This window comes from Cryptomeria japonica, chromosome 7 (assembly GCF_030272615.1).
Source record: "Cryptomeria japonica chromosome 7, Sugi_1.0, whole genome shotgun sequence".
Lineage (NCBI taxonomy): Eukaryota > Viridiplantae > Streptophyta > Pinopsida > Cupressales > Cupressaceae > Cryptomeria > Cryptomeria japonica.
Window position 1 is genome coordinate 452,274,998 of NC_081411.1, and position 19,477 is coordinate 452,294,474.

General features: G+C 40.3%; 1 protein-coding gene across 2 annotated transcripts in view; it reads right to left on the minus strand.

Moving 5' to 3' along the window:
• LOC131030386 (serine/threonine-protein kinase EDR1) overlaps nucleotides 1-19,477 on the minus strand; it is a 172,013-nt gene that overhangs the window by 27,720 nt on the left and 124,816 nt on the right. The gene's annotated exons all lie outside the window — the stretch shown is intronic.

The window sequence follows — 19,477 nt, forward strand, 5'->3', positions numbered from 1 at the left end:
TGTGATTGCTGTTTCATCAAGGGGCCTTACCTATCTGAATTGCAGGAACAAGATTTCCTAATACTAATGAATTCCAAAAAAGATCAAAAGGGTAGGGTTTGCAAGAGATAAACTCTAATCTAATCCTAAGAATGACTCAATGTGGGCAGGACTTGGTAAGATTCTACCAACTTCAATATTGCCATGAAATAACAACTCAACTGAAATTGATGCGATCTTCTAAGGTAACAAATGATCTTTCAATTCATCAAGGATCATGGACACTACCACGAAGGCACATATCCAAAGCTCAATGACGATTGAAGGTTTAAGTAATTCAAGTATCTCTAGTTGACCACACAAGGCGTTCCTACAATCAGTAAGAAGCTAGTGGTTTGGAATGCGAATCCCACCAAAGATCAAGCCCAACACTTAGTCCTTCAAACTGAAATACTACTTTGACTGAGAATGATTCAAGAAAGTAAACAACCATGAAGATAACCACAAGAATTGCAATAAAACACCATAACTTCAATATTTTATTGATCTCAAAGCCATCATAAACAACAATTGTTTGAAATTCCTTCTTCAAAGCTGAATCTTGCTACAAAATAACTTGCTTCTCTAAAAACTCTAAACTCTAACTATTTCTTATTGCTCTCTCTTAATTCTATATCTATATCAAAATGAAAATGAATGAGGGTATAAATAGCATCCTCAATTACAATGAACGATCCAGATCAAAAGAAGATCAATGGCCAAGATTATGACACCTAAACCCTAATTAGGGTTTATTACAAATAGCCCCCTTTTTATTGAACAATATTAAATGCATAGCCAAATATTAAATTTGGCACAAAAACCTAGGAGACATAGACCAATGATAATTAAGGTGCCACATCATCTATAACAACCTTTCTTCTAGAATCTTATTCCCTTTCCAATGCTCTTTTTTAGCATATGCAATGAATCTAGACACGATTCCTTCGATCTCAGCAATTGGAATCTCGGGAAGATTCCTCATTCGTTCCTCCAAGTGGATGACCTGATCGAAAGCCTTGAGAAGAGCAGTGTCTCATCCAGGTTCAAGTTCTTTGATTTTCTCAATCAGGAGCATGGTAGCAAACATCTGATCCCGTTGCTCATCTGTAATAACATTCTCATCTTTGCAAAAGATGACCTTGACTCTTTCTTCTAATTCTTGCAAATCCACATCTGTCTCAACTTCAATCCTCCTGCCAAGAATAGCACATAATACTTCAAACACCTTGTCCTGGATCGGATGGATAATTTCTTCAACTTGATTGCATTTGTTACTGATGTCCTCAAAAAGAACTTCCTTCATCTGGAGTAAAGTTGACCATTGGAGTAAACTATGAGGTCCCCCATCCATTATCTTTTCTTGTGCTAGGACCTTCCTTGATGTTTGTCTGATTACTTGCAAGACAGGAATGATAACATCTTTAGTATGAGCAAAGGCGGCTACCGTTATCATTAGGTTGTGGATGATCTCAAGAACCTGGATAGCTCAATGAATGGTCTGTATCACTCTTGTTGCAAATTCAATAGCAACTGTATGGGATTTGTCAATCCAAGAGCTCATAAGCTGAACCAAACTCCTGACTCTCTCTGCCTCACCAACTGACTCAAGGGGAAGTGCCTGCATAGGAGATACTGTTGGATCCTGACGCCTCAAAGGCTGATTGAGATGGCTAAAGTAGCCTCTCCAAGCACCGACCTCTCTCTCAAGCTTTCTATTCTTTTCCATTTCTTCCTTAAGCTTGTCCTTAAGTGCTTCAAATGAATCGGTTGCCTCATCCAACGTTTGCTCGGTTGTGAGTGGACCAAGCTCAAATGTCTCTACATCATATTCCTCTGCAAGGATTTCACCTTCATACTTGTCCACTGCTGGTGTAGCTATCTGCAATTTCCTGGATCCTGTCTCATCTCTGATCATCTTGGACATCTTAGTGGCCTTCCTCTTTTCTGTCACTTCCTGAGAATTTCCAACAAGGCTCTCTAAATCAATCACATTATCTTCGTCCTCTATCACAATCACCCTTGTTAGTCTCTCCTTTAACCAATCCGGAATGGCAGATCTTGTTTCTCTAACCTGTATCTCCTTAGGCAATGTTTCTTCTTCTCTGAGAGGAGATGTCACTTCGTCATCGTTCTTGTCTTCATGTAGCTCATTGACTTGGAGAGATTGGTTTGATGAGCGTTGAGGTGCCTGTCCTTCTTCATGTTTATCGTTCTGTACCATTGATTCCATAGATTCCTCCATTTCAAGTGTCCTCTTCTCTTGTCGAGAAGATGTGCCGGATGAACGATCTCGATTGGCCTCTTGCTTCTTCTTGGAGGATTCTCTTTTCTCAGGTCTCTCCTTTCTCTTTGAGCCTCTAGGACGGGGATTACCCTCACTTACGCTTCGAAGGTTGCCTTCGCTTGTGTTTCGAAGGTTACCTTCGCTTGTGCTTCTGGGATTAGGATTACCTTCACTTACACTTGCTCCTCCTTCTCCTGGCCTTTCCTCCAAAGTAAAAGTCATAGATATGCCCTGCTCTCTCAACTTTTGATGTTGCACATCAACCCATCTGCGAGTACAAGACAAAACTGGAGCCATCAAGGCATCTAGATCCAAAATTTCAGGTTCATTCCAATCTAGCCTCACTGCTTTGCTTTCTCGGTCATAAGATGATTGGAGATGTCTGCCACTGTCCTGAGCTTGGTCGGCCACTCTGTAAATTTTGCATTTCCTGATGAAGTCTAAAGGCAATCTGGAATGCATCTTTCTTTTTACTTCAAGATCATCTGAGAGATTCATCACAAAGTCTTCCACCTGAGGTTCATGTTTGTATTTCCTTCCGACTGTCTCCTCTATATACCCATAAGGATCAAAACTCTCTCTCAAGGCAAAGAATGAAAATGAATATAAAGCTAACTCCTTTTTTGCATCATCCATGGCTAAAGCATTAGGACATACCTCAACTGAATTTCCTAGTATGATAGGCACAGGAACTCCATTTCCATGCCTATGTCTGAATGCCTTCGCATAAGCTGCCAACTGTCTAGTTACCTCAAGTAACACTATTCTGTCTGTCGGATATCTTGGCAACATATAGGGAGGTGAAGGACATCCATGAACTCTAATATATGTAAACTTCTGAAATTGGATGAACCAAGCACCGTACCTCTTTACAAGCTCTTGTGCATCTTGAGATAGCCGATTATGAATCCCGCCTTGCAATGTCCTCGTGATGTTCATCGTGAAGGTATCATTGACCAACTTGTAGTCACTTCCTGGAGGATGATGCAAATGAACATAAGAATCACAAACTCTGACTTCCCCGGGCCCTCTTTCGATCACTCCTCTGTGAGCTAGTCCTGCATATTCAAAACTCCTGATCAAGGCATATACGATGTATGAACTCATGTGGAAAGACTTGGTAGCCTTCAGTCTTCTTAACTGTACGTCCAAGCAATGGCTAATCATTCTAGCCCAATGAATTGTTCCTTTTCCTTGCACTATCACTTGGATGAAGTAGAACATCCACTTCTCAAAATAGAAGGCTTGAGGAGCCCTTGTAACTCGGTTGAGTAATGTTATCAAATCTTTGTACTCCTCCTGGAAGTCGATCCTATGTGGTGTGTTCGGAATCTTGCTCAGGCGAGGACGGCTCTTGAGTAACCAATTCTTGTTGATGATGCTCAAGCAAGTGTCTGGATCATCTTCGTACATGGACCTGGCTCCTTCTAAGCTTTTATAGATCATATCTCTGTGCTCCGGAAGATGGAAAGCCTCACTTATAGCCTCCTCTGAAAGGTAAGCCAAAGTGTTTCCTTCCTTGGACACGATCGATCTTGATTGTGGATCATAATGGCGAGCACACTCGATCATCAACTCATGGCACTGGATTGCAGGAGGGAAGCCGGCCGCTTTGATAATGCCACTTTCAATTATTCTCCTTGCGACAGGTGATGGCTTGCCAATATAAGGGACCTCTCGAAACTTCTTCACACTGAAGTTTCCCAAGTTGGTATCTCCAATGTTGCTCCACTTCGACACGATCTTGGTCTCCATTTCTTCATTCTTTTGATCTTCCCTCATGAGGGTTGGACGACTGGTGGATACTCCTGCCTTCGGGGTCGCCATCGTGACACCTACACAACATTTCATAATGAGTAACAGATTTCGCAATGTAGAAATATAGATTAAAATTTAAATTTAGGAAACTTTATGATAAATCCTAAAATTATCATTTCCTAAATATAACGATGCAATTCAGAATCCAAGATTCTAAATTCAAATTCAAAATTGAGGCTAGGACAATTCAAAATTCACATTTTGGACAAGGGAGATCTTGCCATACCTTTCTTGAGAACTAACTCTAAAAAAGATGCAAAATTAGGAAATTCGCCTAGGCAAAATGAATATTGGAGTCTTCAACGTGAGCTTCTCCTAGCAAATGCGCCTCCTTTATCAACTTCACCACCCTTGGGGTCTTCAACGCCTTAGAGGAAAATCCGCTCCACCTCTAACCACAAACAAAGTTCGCATTCCTCCTTGGATGGAAATTTCGCTCCTCTCCTTGGATCAAAATTCGCTCCCTCTATTGCTTCTCCAAAATCGCATGTAACAATGATTGAATGATGTTTTAAAACGCTTCAAAGTACCCTTCTTATATAGGCGCTCATCTCCTTATTCTCACATAGGCCGACTTTTGGAAATAAGGCAAGTAATAAACAAAATTTAAATAAAAAGGAGGCCGACTTTTGTAAAAATATAAAAATATAACCCCAAGCGCTCTCCCTTTTTATTTAATTTAATAATTAATTAATTTAAATGCCTTTGTAATTAATAATTTCGATTTTTTTTAAAAGGCTAAATTAATTATTAAATGCCTTATGCACTATTTTTAAATGCCAATTTAATTAAATATTTCAAAGTTTATCGAAATTAGCACCTAATGTAATTCAAAAATTATTGGCGCCTAAACATGGGAGGAATTTGGGACATTAATCAATATCGCTCTGGTCCCTGGGAGAGGGACAGGAGCGCTCATGCATTTTGGATTGATTTTCATGTTCAAAGTCACTTCCTTTACGTCCAAAATGGGGTCTTCATTAGTAGCTTCGAGTTTGATCTATTCAATTTTTTGAATGAATGCCTTTTAAACCATTTTCGCCCTGGTCCCTTGGTGAGGGACAGGAGCGATTTTTGCTTTAACTCCTTGGTCCTTGTTTTTTAAATCGTCAAATCAACTTGCGAGGTAAGCAATGATCATCCTTGTTTGTTCTACGCATGCCAATCTTGTCCTTTGCAAAGCAAACTTGATATTCTGGAGATTTTCGCCCTGGTCCTTGATTGAGGGACAGGAGCGAACTTTACATTTTAGCGAAAATTTGTCGAGTCTTGGGGTCAATTCCTTGTTTATCATCTTCCTAAAGACATTTGGGATCTTGCATGACCTTGCCTTGACGTAGTTTTTGAAGGGAACGGTTGACTTTATTGAAATCGCTTTGGTCCTTGACTGAAGGACAGGAGCGCCATTTTGTTCTTTGTGCGAACCCTTGATCATATCAACTTCCAATTGCCTTCAAAGCGAAAAACGTTGTTTCTTATTCCTTCTTGAGTCTTGCAAACGATAGAGGCACTCTAAAATTAGGCACACTTGAAAATTTCGCTCTGGTCCCTGGGAGAGTGACAGGAGCGCCTTAGCCAATTTGAGCAAGTTTTATGGTCTTTTGCAACTTCGTTCCTCTTAGAGGCATTCCAAATATCATCTTGACCCTGTATCTTGGCTTGGACTCGTTTAAATTCGGAAGGGGAGGCTAGATAACCAAGATTTCGCCCTAGTCCCTTGGAGAGGGACAAGAGCGAACTTACATTTATAAGCTCATTTGTGTTTTGCCAACCTTCAAGATTATCTTCAACGGGGTGATCACGCCTTCCTTCATTCATGTCAAACTTGAAACTTACTTCACCTTCGCCAAAAACTTGTCTTTTAAGAAAATCGCTCTGGTCCCTGGGAGAGGGACAGGAGCTTCATTTGAAAATCGCCTTGGTCCCTGGGAGAGGGACAGGAGCGAACTTGTGTCTTGGGTAGATTTTCTCTTTCGTGGTCCATCCAAGTTATATTCAATGGGCAAAATGTACTCTACTTGATCTCTTCCAAATCGCAAAATCATTTAATCTTGCAAGAATAAGGCAAACTTGGTGTTCAAGCTCCGGTCCTTCAGTGAGGGACAGGAGCGAACTTGTCATCTTAGCATATTTCCTCGCTTGCCAAATACTTCAAATTATATTCAATGGACAAAACATGCCCTCCTTGATCTCCTCGAATCAACAAATTGTCTTGGCCCTGCAAGGACAGTGCAACTTTGAGAAACAAGCTCCGATCCTTCAGTGAGGGACAGGAGTGATTTTTGTCCTTAAGGTCAAATGTTCAACTTTTATTGCAAAAGACTAAGTCTGGGTGCTCCATCATGTTGATTTCATCTCTTGTTGCGTCCCTGATGCTTTAGTTCGATCAAAATGAGGCCAAAAATGCCCTAAGTAAGTCATTTCGCCCTGGTCCCTGGGAGAGGGACAGGAGCGATTTGACCTTAAACCTTAAAAAACTTGCCATTTTGAGTCTCAAAAAATCTTCAAAACCTTCAATCCATGCTCGATTGTATCTCCTGGCGACCCTGCACAAGACAAATGAAACAAGTCAATAACCAAGATGCATAAAATACCAATTTCGCCCTGGTCCTTGGGTGAGGGACAGGAGCGATTTTACCTCTATAGGCCAAAATATCAAGAATTTAGGCTTTCAGTCACTTCACAAGGCATAATTAGGTCATCTCCAAGGCCAGGGGTCAATTATCAAACTTTCCAAAATTTGGTCCAAATTCACCCGGACAAGATTGCACAATTCCATCATTAACACTTAGGTAAAATTTGAATTTGCTTTCAAAATTCCGACTGGACCTAGATAGACACCCCTGACATCCTGACAGACTCATCCTATTTCAAAATTGCAACCTACGGGAGGAAGCTCAATAATCTTCAAAATTTGACTGGACTTCGGCTTGAAAATATCAACAGGAAACCCTAAGGCTTAGCCCTAGTCCAGACGACTCACTCACTTACCCAAAACCCAAAAAGCAGAGAGAAGAACAGGCAAAACCGGGCAAAAAAGAGGGGGTCCCCATTTTAATGGGGCGATGTGTGAAATGGTCACAACAGAAACTAACCATGATTATTGCTCACTTATACGTCTTTACATTGTAAAAACTATGAATATTCTTCCCTTGAGCCATTCAATAGTTTTGAAGATTTTTCTTCTGTTGTGCCTTACACACACTCCCCATCATCGACAGGGTCCCCCCCTTTTTGTTGTTTTGCCTCGTCGAGGTCCTGAGTTGGGGTTTTGTGAGTTCGCAGAGATGAGTTGCGACAGCGAGGAATTTGAGCTTTGAAAGGGTGATCCAACCTGAAATTGAGCTAACTTGAGTCCTAAGATCCTAGAAGGTTCACACTTCGAAAATCAGAAAGCCTTCATGACCAAAACAGAGCCTAAGGCAAAATTTCACTAAGTAGTCAGATGGCCAACTAAGAGGGCATTCTAAGCAAAATTCGCCCATTTGAGCTAGAATATCTGAGTTTCAAGTGGAGGGGGACGTTTCAACCTCTGGTTTCAAGTCTCACATTTCAACTAAGTTGGCCGAATTTCTCAAGGGAAAGGCGTTATAATTTTCAAGTCCAGATTTGCCCAAATCAGTAAAGTGGGCAAATTTCCATTTTGAAGGGCATTTTAAAGTGTCAAATAGTCAAAATCACACATTTAAAGTAAAAGGGGCGAATTTGCATTGAAAGTGAAAAAGTATGCAAAAAATCAACACAAAATCGTGCATTTCCTTAAAAACACCTGAAATATGAAGCAAGGCCACTTAAAAGCATAAAGCAAAATCGCACAAAATGATCAAAATGCGTGAATTTTGACAAGTGGAGTGTAAAACTCTAAAAGGCCAAATTCGCCCAAAAAGAGCAAAATGCCCGATTTTTTTGCAAAGGCATTACAACTTAGAAAAGAAATTCGCTCAAAAGAGTCCAATAGCCCAAATTTTACCAAGGCGTCCAAGGTGAAAGAAAAATCGCCCATTTTAGGCTAAATAGCCGAAGTTGGGCAGGTGAAGTAAAAAAAAAACAAGAGAAAAAGTTCACGCAATTTTTCTAAAAATCACGAATTTCGTCTAAGCCAAAATTTGCGTATTTCTTCAAAATTGGCTGAGTTCTACCACAAAGTAAAGGGCGTCTACAAAACAACCTCGGCGTAAGGAATAAGAGAAAAGGAAAAGCCCGAAGATTGTAGCACTCATTTATATCAAAAAACCCGAAGTTTGGAGGAGAGGGGTTTCAAAGCGAAATAGAATCGCGTGTTCAAGGAGAATGGGGCGAATCTCATTTGATCATTGCAGGGTGAAAAGCGTCTGAATCGCATTTTGTTCCAACAAGCAAAGGCCCAAGTTTTATTATTTTAAGCCAGAAAAAAGGGCGTTTATGACCCCAAAATCGACCAGATTTAGCAAAACGCAAAGAAAGACCAACATCATCGCCCATTTTCATCAACAGACCCGATTTTGCTCATGGTTGAAAGGCGTTTAGGGTTTGAACAAGGAAAAATCGCACAATTTGCATAAAGTTGGCGATTTTTGTTTATTTTGCAAACTAGGAGGGCGTTTTAAATTCAATAGTTGTGTAAAGAGAGGGCAAGAGCTTCGCCCACTTTTGCAGAAGCCAAGTTTTGGCGTTCAATCAAAAGAAAACGTTTGCAAAATCCCCAAATCCGGCCGGAATCACAAAACCTCTCCAAACCGCAAGTTAGCACGCCAAGTTCACTCAGCATTCACAATCATCAAACCTTCACGGTCATTGCCAGGTAAGTTCAAATTTGCCCTTCAATGATTAAAAGTTTGCATATGAATAATCATGTTTCTTTTACCTAGGGTTAAAATGCAAAACAAATGCAAGAAAATTTCGAAAGCTACAACCCAAGAAACAACAATCACAATCAAACCGCCAAAATCAACCTCCAACCAAGATTTGAAACTTTGGCAAAATTTTAGGGATTTTGGTCCAAAGCTACAAAACATAAATCATCATTTCCAAACACGCACTCAACGTTCAAAGTAAACAAGCTAAAACTAAACGCTTTTAAATAATAGAACACATTTGCAATTCTTGCATTAGCAAAAGGGAGCAACGACATTTTGAAAACTCGCTCAAACCAACTAACTAAATTTTCAAATCCAAATTGCATTTAATCTCCAAACGCAGAATCCAAATTGTCTAAGTAGCATGTTTTAGCGTACTTTCAAAATTCTTATTATTGCACTCTTTTGACAATTTTAATGCTAACGTCGTCTTCTAGCACTACTAACCCGCGTTTTTCACCTTAAACTTGTCTCGTAATTCATGTCCGGGTGTGCACAATAGATGCCTAAACAAGTGGCAGAATATTCCAAGGCACTTAACGCACCAAGGACATCACAGGCATCCAAAGCCGACATTCCCTGCAAGCTTGGAAAGATGGAAGTATCAGTATCAAGGGGTGATAAAGGAGTCCAAAGTCTTGAGTAATTGGGAAAACGTAGGTGATATAGACATCGGGCATGTAGACATTCAAAACTTCAAGTAAAGGGTATATGCTCCAAACACATACGGAAAGCCCAAACGTATTGTAGAGAGCGGCATTGCACAGGCTGCAGGTTTCCCACCGGCAATTCAAAACTATGAGCTTGTGGTCGAGGCCTCAAAGCACTATCAGCCGGAGAGCAGAGTGGTAGTTGCAAATGGGATGGTGATGGTTGATTTCACTCCAGAGTCCATCAGAGAAGCATTTGACATCCCGCTTCCTGAGGGTGTCGTCGCGGTAACCATAGATGAGGCCCAGATTGCTTTTGATATGGATCCCATCAAGTACAAGGGGATAGTAAACAAGGAATGGTTCAAAGTAAGGAGGGCCCCGAGCACTAAGATAGTCAAGAAAACCTATAGAAGCGAGTTCATTGAGGAATACGGGGACATGGTCACACTACTTAGCCAGGTCATGGGGCTCCCCCACTCTAACCTATTTGAGGAGTGGATGTTTTATTTCACAGAGCAAGTGTTCAATGGAAAGGCTAAGTTCGATTGGGCTCAGATCATAAGCGACAACATCCACACACAGTTAGTCGATCTCACAGAGAAGAAATACTTCACCATGACTTCCTACTTGGTTTACATGTTTGCTAGACATCAACAGCTACCAGGGTTGATTCGAATAGGAGAAATTGGGAAGGGACCAAATCAGGTGAAGGTATACAACTATTACCCTCAGCTGCATTATTACAACATAGCTCAGAGGGAGAAAAACAACATCGCTTATGCAATAGGCCAGTATGAGCGCGTGAATGATGCATTCACAATGCACATGGTCCGAATGATGCAAGGAGGATTGCATATAAGGTTGTTAAAGCAGGTCAGTGCGCTGATATGGAAGTACGGAGCATGGTTCGTTCAGTTCTCTCGTTTCTCCTATATCAGAATTTCAAGCTTCGAGGGAACTCCATTTTGACTTCCCCATTATCCGTCAGATAGAATGGTTCTCTTAGAAGTTGCTAGACAGGCACACCTAATTGGACACATACTCAAAGAGAAGAGGCAATCGGTATTCACATTCCCAATGGTCATAGGGGAAAATGATATGTACTTCAAAAGCTCTATGCATGTTGAAGAATCCTTCGACGAGCTAGCATCACATTGCCTATAGCAACACCTCCCCAGGAAATGCTTCGACCCTGCTAGATTAGGGAAAAAGGCTTATGGTAGACATTACAGAGGTAAAGCATCCACAGAGGACTAATGGACTAACTGCCTAGACGACTTTGAGGTTCGCCGACGAGAGTACTCAAGGTTAAGTATTCAGCAAATGAGAATTTTCAAGTACCATTGGGTTCCAAATCAGATAGTCAATTATGGAGATTGCTTGCAGACCCAAGATTTTGAGACAGTCAAAGACCTCCCACCATCCATTAACTGGGCCCAGTACCCGATCACAGATTTAGAAGCCATAATGGAAGGTCCCAAGATATATACAGATAGCTGGCTATACCAACAAATGGAGAGGCTAACCCATGAGGGGATCAAGTTCACATATAATTTGATGGGCGACCTTGAGTCCCAATCTTCAGAAGATGATGAAGCATCAAGTACACCAAGGGAGGAAGAAGATGAAAATCCTGAGAAGAAAAGAAAGAAAGCAAAGGCCACCAGGGGAACCCGAACATCAAAGAGGACAAAGAGGAACCCCAATCAATCACCCGAAGCCCATGTGCAGGAAAAGATCCCAATAAGAAGGCCAAAGGTCGCCACTTCATCTAAGGACCCCAACTCAGACAATGAAGTAGTTGAACTTGATCGTCTACCTACCCCACCTCCACAGAATGATCCAGTTGTCGCAGAGGCAAATAAGCCACAAGAGACAGATGATCCACAACAACCCAATGAGCAAGAAACAGAGACGCAGATCATTAATTTGGATAGGCCTGAAAATCAGGTCAAAGGGGAAATTATGCCAAATGAGGAGACTATTAGGCAAGAGCACACGCAAGAAAGCAGACATGAGGCGCAACAAGAAGAAGGCGATACAAGAGATAACACCACAGTTGAAGGAGAAAGAGAAGAGGATAAAACCAAAGAGCCCCACAGGACTAAAGAGCAACCGACACTGGAAGCTACTCAATAGTTGCTCAGTGAGGTCAGCGAAAATTCAACTATGAGCAAAGGTACAAACACAACACCTAATCAGCCCTCTTCCACATCCGATCAGCCACGATTATGCAGTGATTCCGCCGGGGCATCCCGAGAGTAAGTGTTGTGACGTTTTCACACATCACCCCATTGCAAATGGGGACCCCCTCTTTTTTGCTTTTGTTTTGCCTGTTCTTCTCTCTGCTTTTAGGGTTTTGAGTGAGTGAGTGAGTTGTCTGGGCTAGGGCTAAGCCTTAGGGGTTTTTTTTTGGATATTTTCAAGCCGAGTCCAGTCTAATTTTGAAAGTTATTAAGCGTCCTTCCGAAGATTGAGATTTTTGAAGTAAGGTGAGTCTGTCACGAAGTCGGATATGTCTCAGGTTAGGTCTAGTCAGGGTTTTTTTTGAGGGAAAATTCAAATTTTGTCTAAGTGTTAGCATTTTGAAGATCAAATTGTATATTCTTGCTTAGGTAAATTTTGATCAAATTTCGGAGGCAAGATGATGCCTGAAACACAAAAAAGTGCTCTCGTCCCTCACTGAAGGACCATGCCACTTTTTCAAGATAACTGATTCTTGGCCTTGAAGATGACCTAACTCTGCCTTGTGAAATGATTGGAGACCTAAATTTTGAATGGATTAGCCAGAAAGGACAAAAGTGCTCCCGTCCCTCACCAAGGGACCAGAGCACAAATGTTATTTTATGCATATCTGTCACTGACTTTTCTATTTTGTTTTGTGCAAGGTCTTCTGGAATGATAATTGGACACGACTTGATATTTTTGAAGATTTTGAAGACATGAAAATGGTGAATTTTGAAGGTTGAAGGAAAAAGTGGTCCCGTCCCTCTCCAAGGGACCAAGGCAAAGTGCTCCCGTCCCTCACTAAAGGACCAAGGCGAAAAGACTTATTTGAGACATTCCTGGCCTTGTTTGGTTAAATTGAGACATCAAAGACATGGTGAAGGACGAAATGAACATGATAAAGCATCCAGACTTGATTCAAAACAAAGAAATGATGAAGTTTTTGCCTAGAAGGTAAAAAGTGCTCCCGTCCCTCACTGAAGGACCAGAGCACTTTTCTTTATATGCATAATTTTAGACCTTTATTGGACATTAACTTCTATTCATAGCATGAAGTAAGATGAAATCTTCCCCAGCAAAGAAATTTCGAGGTGAAAAGTGAGACAATTTGGCTTAGAACGCAAAAAGTGCTCCCATCCCTCACTGAAGGACCGTGCCACTTTTTTCAAATTTGCACTATCTTTGCAAGGTTAAGGTGATTTTATGATTTGAAGAGGTTAAGTGAAGCATGTTTTGTCCATTGAATATAATTTAAGCAGTCTACAAAGGAGTAAATCAACCCAAATGACAAAAAGTGCTCCCGTCCCTCACTGAAGGACCGTGCCACTTTTTCAAGTTTCCCTTCTTTGTTTGATATTTTATGGCAAAACTTGGCTCGGATAGGAGGGAGAAAGGATGTTTTATGCCTTGGACGCAATTGAGAGGTTTAAAGAGCAAAAAGTATGCCAAAATGACAAAAAGTGCTCCCGTCCCTCACCAAGGGACCAAGACAAAGTGCTCCCGTCCCTCACTGAAGGACCATCCCACTTTTCTAAAAATACGAATTTCTTGCAAAGGCAAGGCAAGTTGCGTGATTGAAATGAATGAGAGAAGGCAAGATTCATCCATTGAAGATAATTTCGAAGGCTAGCAAAGGACAGATAAGCTTGTAATTGCAAAAGTGCTCCCATCCCTCACTGAAGGACCATGCCACTTAATACGTTATCTTCCCTTTCTCACCAATTTTGGACAAATTGAGACCAAGGCGCAAGTTTGAAAAAGTGTTTAAAATGCCTTGAAGTTGAATTGAGATGCGAGAGTTGCAAATTTTGACGACAACTGGCAAAAGTGCTCCCGTCCCTCACTGAAGGACCGTGCCACTTTTTCCAAATATGACCATTTACCTTGCATTTTGAAATAATATTTTTATTACCAAGGCTCAAGATGGTGTGAAATGTGATATTCTACGCCTTGAGGGTAAATTGAAGATTGATATGATCAAGAATTCATGCAATGGACTCAAAAGTGCTCCCGTCCCTCACTGAAGGACAGTCCCACTTTTTTATGAAACAACTAATTCCCTCCGAGATTATGCTAAGGCAACGTTGTATGAGATGGGAAGAACTTCTAAAGCATGGTGAACGAAGGTTTGACTTCAAAAAATTGAGAATCCTAGCCTGAAAATAAAAAAGTGCTCCTGTCCCTCTCCAAGGGACCAAAGCGCTTAACATTAGCATTCTTTATTTTTTGCCATATCCCAACGTTGATGTCCTCCAAATCGCATGAAATGCCAAAATCACCAATTTCAAAATATTTGAAAAAATTTAAATTAAATTGGCATTTAATAAAGGCGCATGGCATTTAATAAATTAATTTTGAGCCTCAAAAAATCGATTTTTTATTATTAAGGCATTTAAAATTAATTTTTATTAAATTAAAATTGAAAATGGGGCGCTTGAGGTATCATGTTTTATTATTTTATTAGGTCGGCCTCTTGTTTTTGCAAATTTATTTATTTTTTGGCCTTTTTTGCCAAGTCGGCCTATGGAGAGATGAAGTGGTGAGCGCCCTATATAGTAGGGGTGTTTTGAGCAATTTTAATCATTCATTCATTATTTCAAGTGTGATTTGAGAAGCAAGGAAGGAGGTGCGAAAGCTAGCCTATTTGGAGCGAATTATCCTAAGTGTTGGAGGCTTAGGGTGGTGGAATTGATGCTTGAGAAGACTAAAGGAGACGCATTTTGCTAAAAGAAGACTTTGATCTACACTTTGCCTAGCGAAATTCATCTATTTTTACATCATTTCTTAGAGTTAATTCTCAAGAGGAGGTATGGCAAAATCATCTTGACACCCTTATTCAAGGTTTGATTTTTTTTAGACATTTTTTAGAAAAGTGTAAGTATTGCATGGTTAATTAGGAAATGATAACTCAAGATTTATCATGAAGTTTCCTAATTAAAATCTTGAATCTTCCTTTTAAAGTTTAATTTTTAGATTTCAAGATATATTACTAATTTTGAAATGTTGTGTAGGTATCAAGATGGCGACTCCAAAGGCCGGAGGATCTACAAGTCGGCAGGTTCTCATCAAGGACGATCAAGCAAGGACAAGGGCGACCTCCTCCAGCCTAGCATCGACAAGGACGACCTTCTTCGATCAAACATCAACAAGGGCAACTTTTCCAATCTAGCATTCCAAGGCGAGGTACATCAATCATCCTGCACATCAAAGACAAAAGGAGTTAGAACGAGGGTTCATTGAAGAAGCAGATAATTTCAGAAGAGTTAATTAAAGCTAGCTTCTCAATGTTACCAAATTGAATATCAACCAAGTGTCAAATGAGGTGGCATCCTAGTCATCACTCCTCCAGTCAGTGTGGTCCACCTCAGCATGTCCAAATTCAATGTACCTAACTTATGGAAGGTGGCACAAACTCCGATGTACCTACCCGGCTATCCATTGGTCGATTTTTCCAGAGAGGACATGTGTCCAAGCAATACAATTATTTCATTGGTCGAGCATTAAATGTTATGTAATGGTTGTAACAAACTCTAATTAGGGTTTTCATTGTAAAATCTTGGCCATTGATCTCGAATTGATCTTAGCCATCGAATTGTATTGTGGGCACTATATAAACCCTGACTCTTCATTTTGTAAAGAGAGAGATAAGAGGATATAGTTGATAGAATAGCAATTAGAGTAGAGTAGAGAGAGAAGGCAAAGATTGTTGCCAAGATGTTGTTGTAAAAGACTTGTAACTTCATTGAAGAAATGGTGAAATTTATGGGTCGATTCGACAATTTGCATGGTCTCTATACTTCTTGTATTTCATTTCATGTTATTAGATGAGTGGAAGAAATGTGCTTGATTGATGGTGGAATTCGTATATCCATACTACTAGCAGTTTGTTGATTGCAGACTTGCCTTGCGTAGTCAACTGGAATCATTCAGCTTAAGCTTAACTTCAATTGTCGCTTCTTTATTGATATGCATCAACCTGATGGTGTCTATGCCGGCAGTGATGATTTGAACATTGTAAAGCTTTCCTTCGAAGATCGCACTAACCTTGTGGAGATGTTCCTATGATGTCAAAACAAGACTTAGTTAGAATTTCATCAAAGATCATTCATTGCTGTTACATTCTTAGTGTTAGGATTAGATCCTTTCCTCGCCCCCATTTTTTTTCCTTTTTTCAAATCAAAGCTAGTAAGAGCCTGTGTTCCAGCAATATTCAAAGCAAATCAGAAGTTCAGTCATCAAGTGTAAGTCCCCTTGTGATTCCAGCAAATCATATCATACCACAGAGAGCTTATCCACACGTAGAGACCCTACATACAAGAACCTTGAAGTCATCCCAATTGAACCTTTTCGCGACATCTTCAGCATTCAGAGGCTTTATTCAAGAGAGGATAAGGTACCCTTGGGTATTTTATTCTGTGTTTGATAGTGTACAAAATACACGTCAACAGTAAGGTAGGGCATTAGTGGTCACCTCAAGACAAACTATCCCTCACGAGTGGTTGCTAGCCCGAGCCCAACAGAAAGTAACTGTCAAGCCGCCAATCAACCTGGAAGATATATTTTCTCGAATAGGGGAATCTCGGGCCAAAGGGAAGAAGCCGAGAACCTATTCCAGAATCACCAAGGGTGAACAGAGAAATTGAACGATTCATATTGTTGCTCTGCCTGAAGGCAAACCAGCAGAAGAGGTCACCCTCACTGATTACAAGGTCACATTTATCCCAATCGGGAAGGCAACTAAGGAGCAGGAGAGGGAAGAGTTCAAGGACTCTGTTCAAAACATTTTTCAGTAGTTGGATGAGATGACTGCTGAACGGGATGTGTATCAAGCTCGTGCCAAGCAGGTCGAGGGATACATAGATCATTTGCTAAGGTTGCTTCAACATGCTGTTGAATCTCACATCCCTCCATTGGCTTGTTCAAAACATTTTTCGGTAGTTGGATGAGATGACTGTTGAACGGGATGTGTATTGAGCTCGTGCCAAGCAGGTCGAGGGATACATAGATCTTTTGCTAAGGTCGCTTCAGCATGCTGTTGAATCTCACGTCCCTCCATTGGCATTGGCACAAAAAACTATAGCTGAGTTTGAGGGAGTGCGCGACACAACTAAGGCAATTAGAGAATGGATCAAGAACGTCAAGGCAAGAGGAAGGCAAGTTATCAAGGATGCAGTCAACATGGCAATCGATCTAGAGTCAACCCGCGTGAAGATGCTGGAGGTCAAGAAAGAATATGTCAAATTCCAAGAAACGATTGGTATGGCTCTACCCATCATGAGAGCCTTATTCTAGACTCACGCCCAGATTCCCACGCTGCAAGCAATCTTGGATCCCCTTAGTATCAGCACTTTTAAAGAATGGTACTAGATTATTAGCACAAAGAATGACATGGCAAGCACCATCAGCAAAATGCAGGAGGAAAGCGAGGAAGCCTTGTCTGATATCAGGAGTTTCAGGATGAGCGTCCTCAAGGCGTTAATCACCGACTGGAAGGATAACATAGAGTTGAGCAATATGATATCGCATTGGAATGGCAAGTTAAAAATTGATAAGATCACATACTCCACAGTTGACATAAAATTCGTCAGCAGGCTGCAAGAGAAGGTGTTGCATTTTGAAACTTATCAGGTAGAATGGTGCGAGCAGCTGAGAGTTGTGGACAGCCATCGAGATGGCATCAAGTTCAAAATGCATAATCCTCCTATTCCTCCTAGTAAGGAATTGTTTCCTGTGTGCATAAAAATTCAAGAATATGTTCGAGCAGAGCCCACAGCAAACCGGGATATCTGGAAAGATCATTTGGATGGAGAAATTTACTTTTTGGAGAAAGAATCTACCTTGGGATCATAAAAGCCCCTTTTCCAGAAATAGTTATTTCTTCCCACCACTAAAGTGCTTTTGCAAATTTTGAGTTCCGTGCAAGTGCACTTTTTGGGGGCCAGCTTTATGATGCGTAGTTATTAGTTAGTCGGTGGTTGGTAAGGAGTTTTGTTCCTTATTAAATGGGTATGGGCAGCCATTCCTTGGAGAATGAATTTGGGCCACTTGTATGATTAAATCAGCCATTCATCCAATTTTGGAAACCTATATAAAGGGATTGGAGTTCCCTTGTTTTTTGTAAGAAGTTCTAGAATTGTTGTTGAAACTCTGCCAAAATTTATACAGAATTAATGGAAGTTAAAGCTGTTATAATTTTATGTGAGTGCATGGTCTCCTCCACCATTTGATTTTATGCTATGTATTTTGTTTTCAGATAGTGTATTCAGGTTAATATTTGATAGAAGTCTTTAAGTTCATACCATTAAGGACTGGCTGATTGCCATTTCCTCTGTATGGTTAGTCTGAACTCATATATTTGCTTAGTTCGGTTATTAGATGTTGAATGGATGGATGTAAAAGTTTTGTATTCATGTTTAATAGCTTGAAAATCTAGTTTCCCTTGAAGATTGCATCAGATTTTACATAGTTGTGTTGTATTAGTTGTCAAAGTTAAATCCGTTTTTTCAAAAGTTTCCGTCTATTCACCTGAATATGTTGTTTTAGATAAATTAGTTAGTTTCTTTCTTCCTCTATCCCTTTTTTTTCCCTTTTTTTATGATGTAAAGTTGAGGTCCAAAACAAAATCATGTTAAAGAACAATTTGATGAAGTCAAGACTGTAGAGTCTTAGGGAACCTGTGCAACCAGAAGCTGATTTTATCTAACCACGTAAGTCCCCTTTGTGTTTCCAGCAAAACACATTAAATCACTGAGCTATCCCGCAGTCATGACCTAGCAATTGGAACCTTGAGGTTGTCCCCATTGATCAATTAGAACAGCATTAGGGATTCCTTATTCAACAGACGATAGAATACTCAGCAAGAACATTCTATTCTGCGTTGACCGGAAGGAGTTGGTTATCCGACTTTAGCCATGTCAACACCTTCAAGTTCACTTTGATTGTGTGCACTCAAAATATCAAACGCTGTCATAAAATACCTTTGGCTCTTATAAATCTTTTGGTGCTCTATTTGAACCTTTTCCATAGAAATATAAATTCCTCTATATGATATCTCCAACTTTGCATAGAAACATTTGCCCTTAAGGGTACAGTGCTGGTTAAGGATTCCTGTACTTATTGTCGCCACCCAGGTTGAAACCAATGCTGGGCCATTGACCTCACAGTCTCCATGCCCCTGCTGGACTGCCACACTCATGGGCTTGAACAATGTGCACTAAAGCTAGGGATAGGGCCACCCATTTGTAACCCAAAAGGCTAGGCCCAGTTAATGTGCAGATTCATAAATCAACGAAAAAAATTTGATCAGAAGACACTTTCATGTATAATTGCAATGCAACGATATCTAAAGAATGAAAATTTACATATTAAATAGCCTAGACATCGAAGAAGTCATCCATGATCCAAGAAGAAGGTGAGGGTGTAATTCCTCAGATTACTCAAATTCTTATAATCATTCAAAAAGTTAGACAAAACATTATTACTAGGAAGCTTCTATAAAATTCTGAAACGGTTTTGTTTCATTCGATGGACAAAGTTCAAACAGATACTTAACTGAAAGCATATAACAAATATGGAATATTTCATTAAAAAAACAATCGTACTTCCACAAAATATTGCAGTATTAGAAATCCTAGTCATTG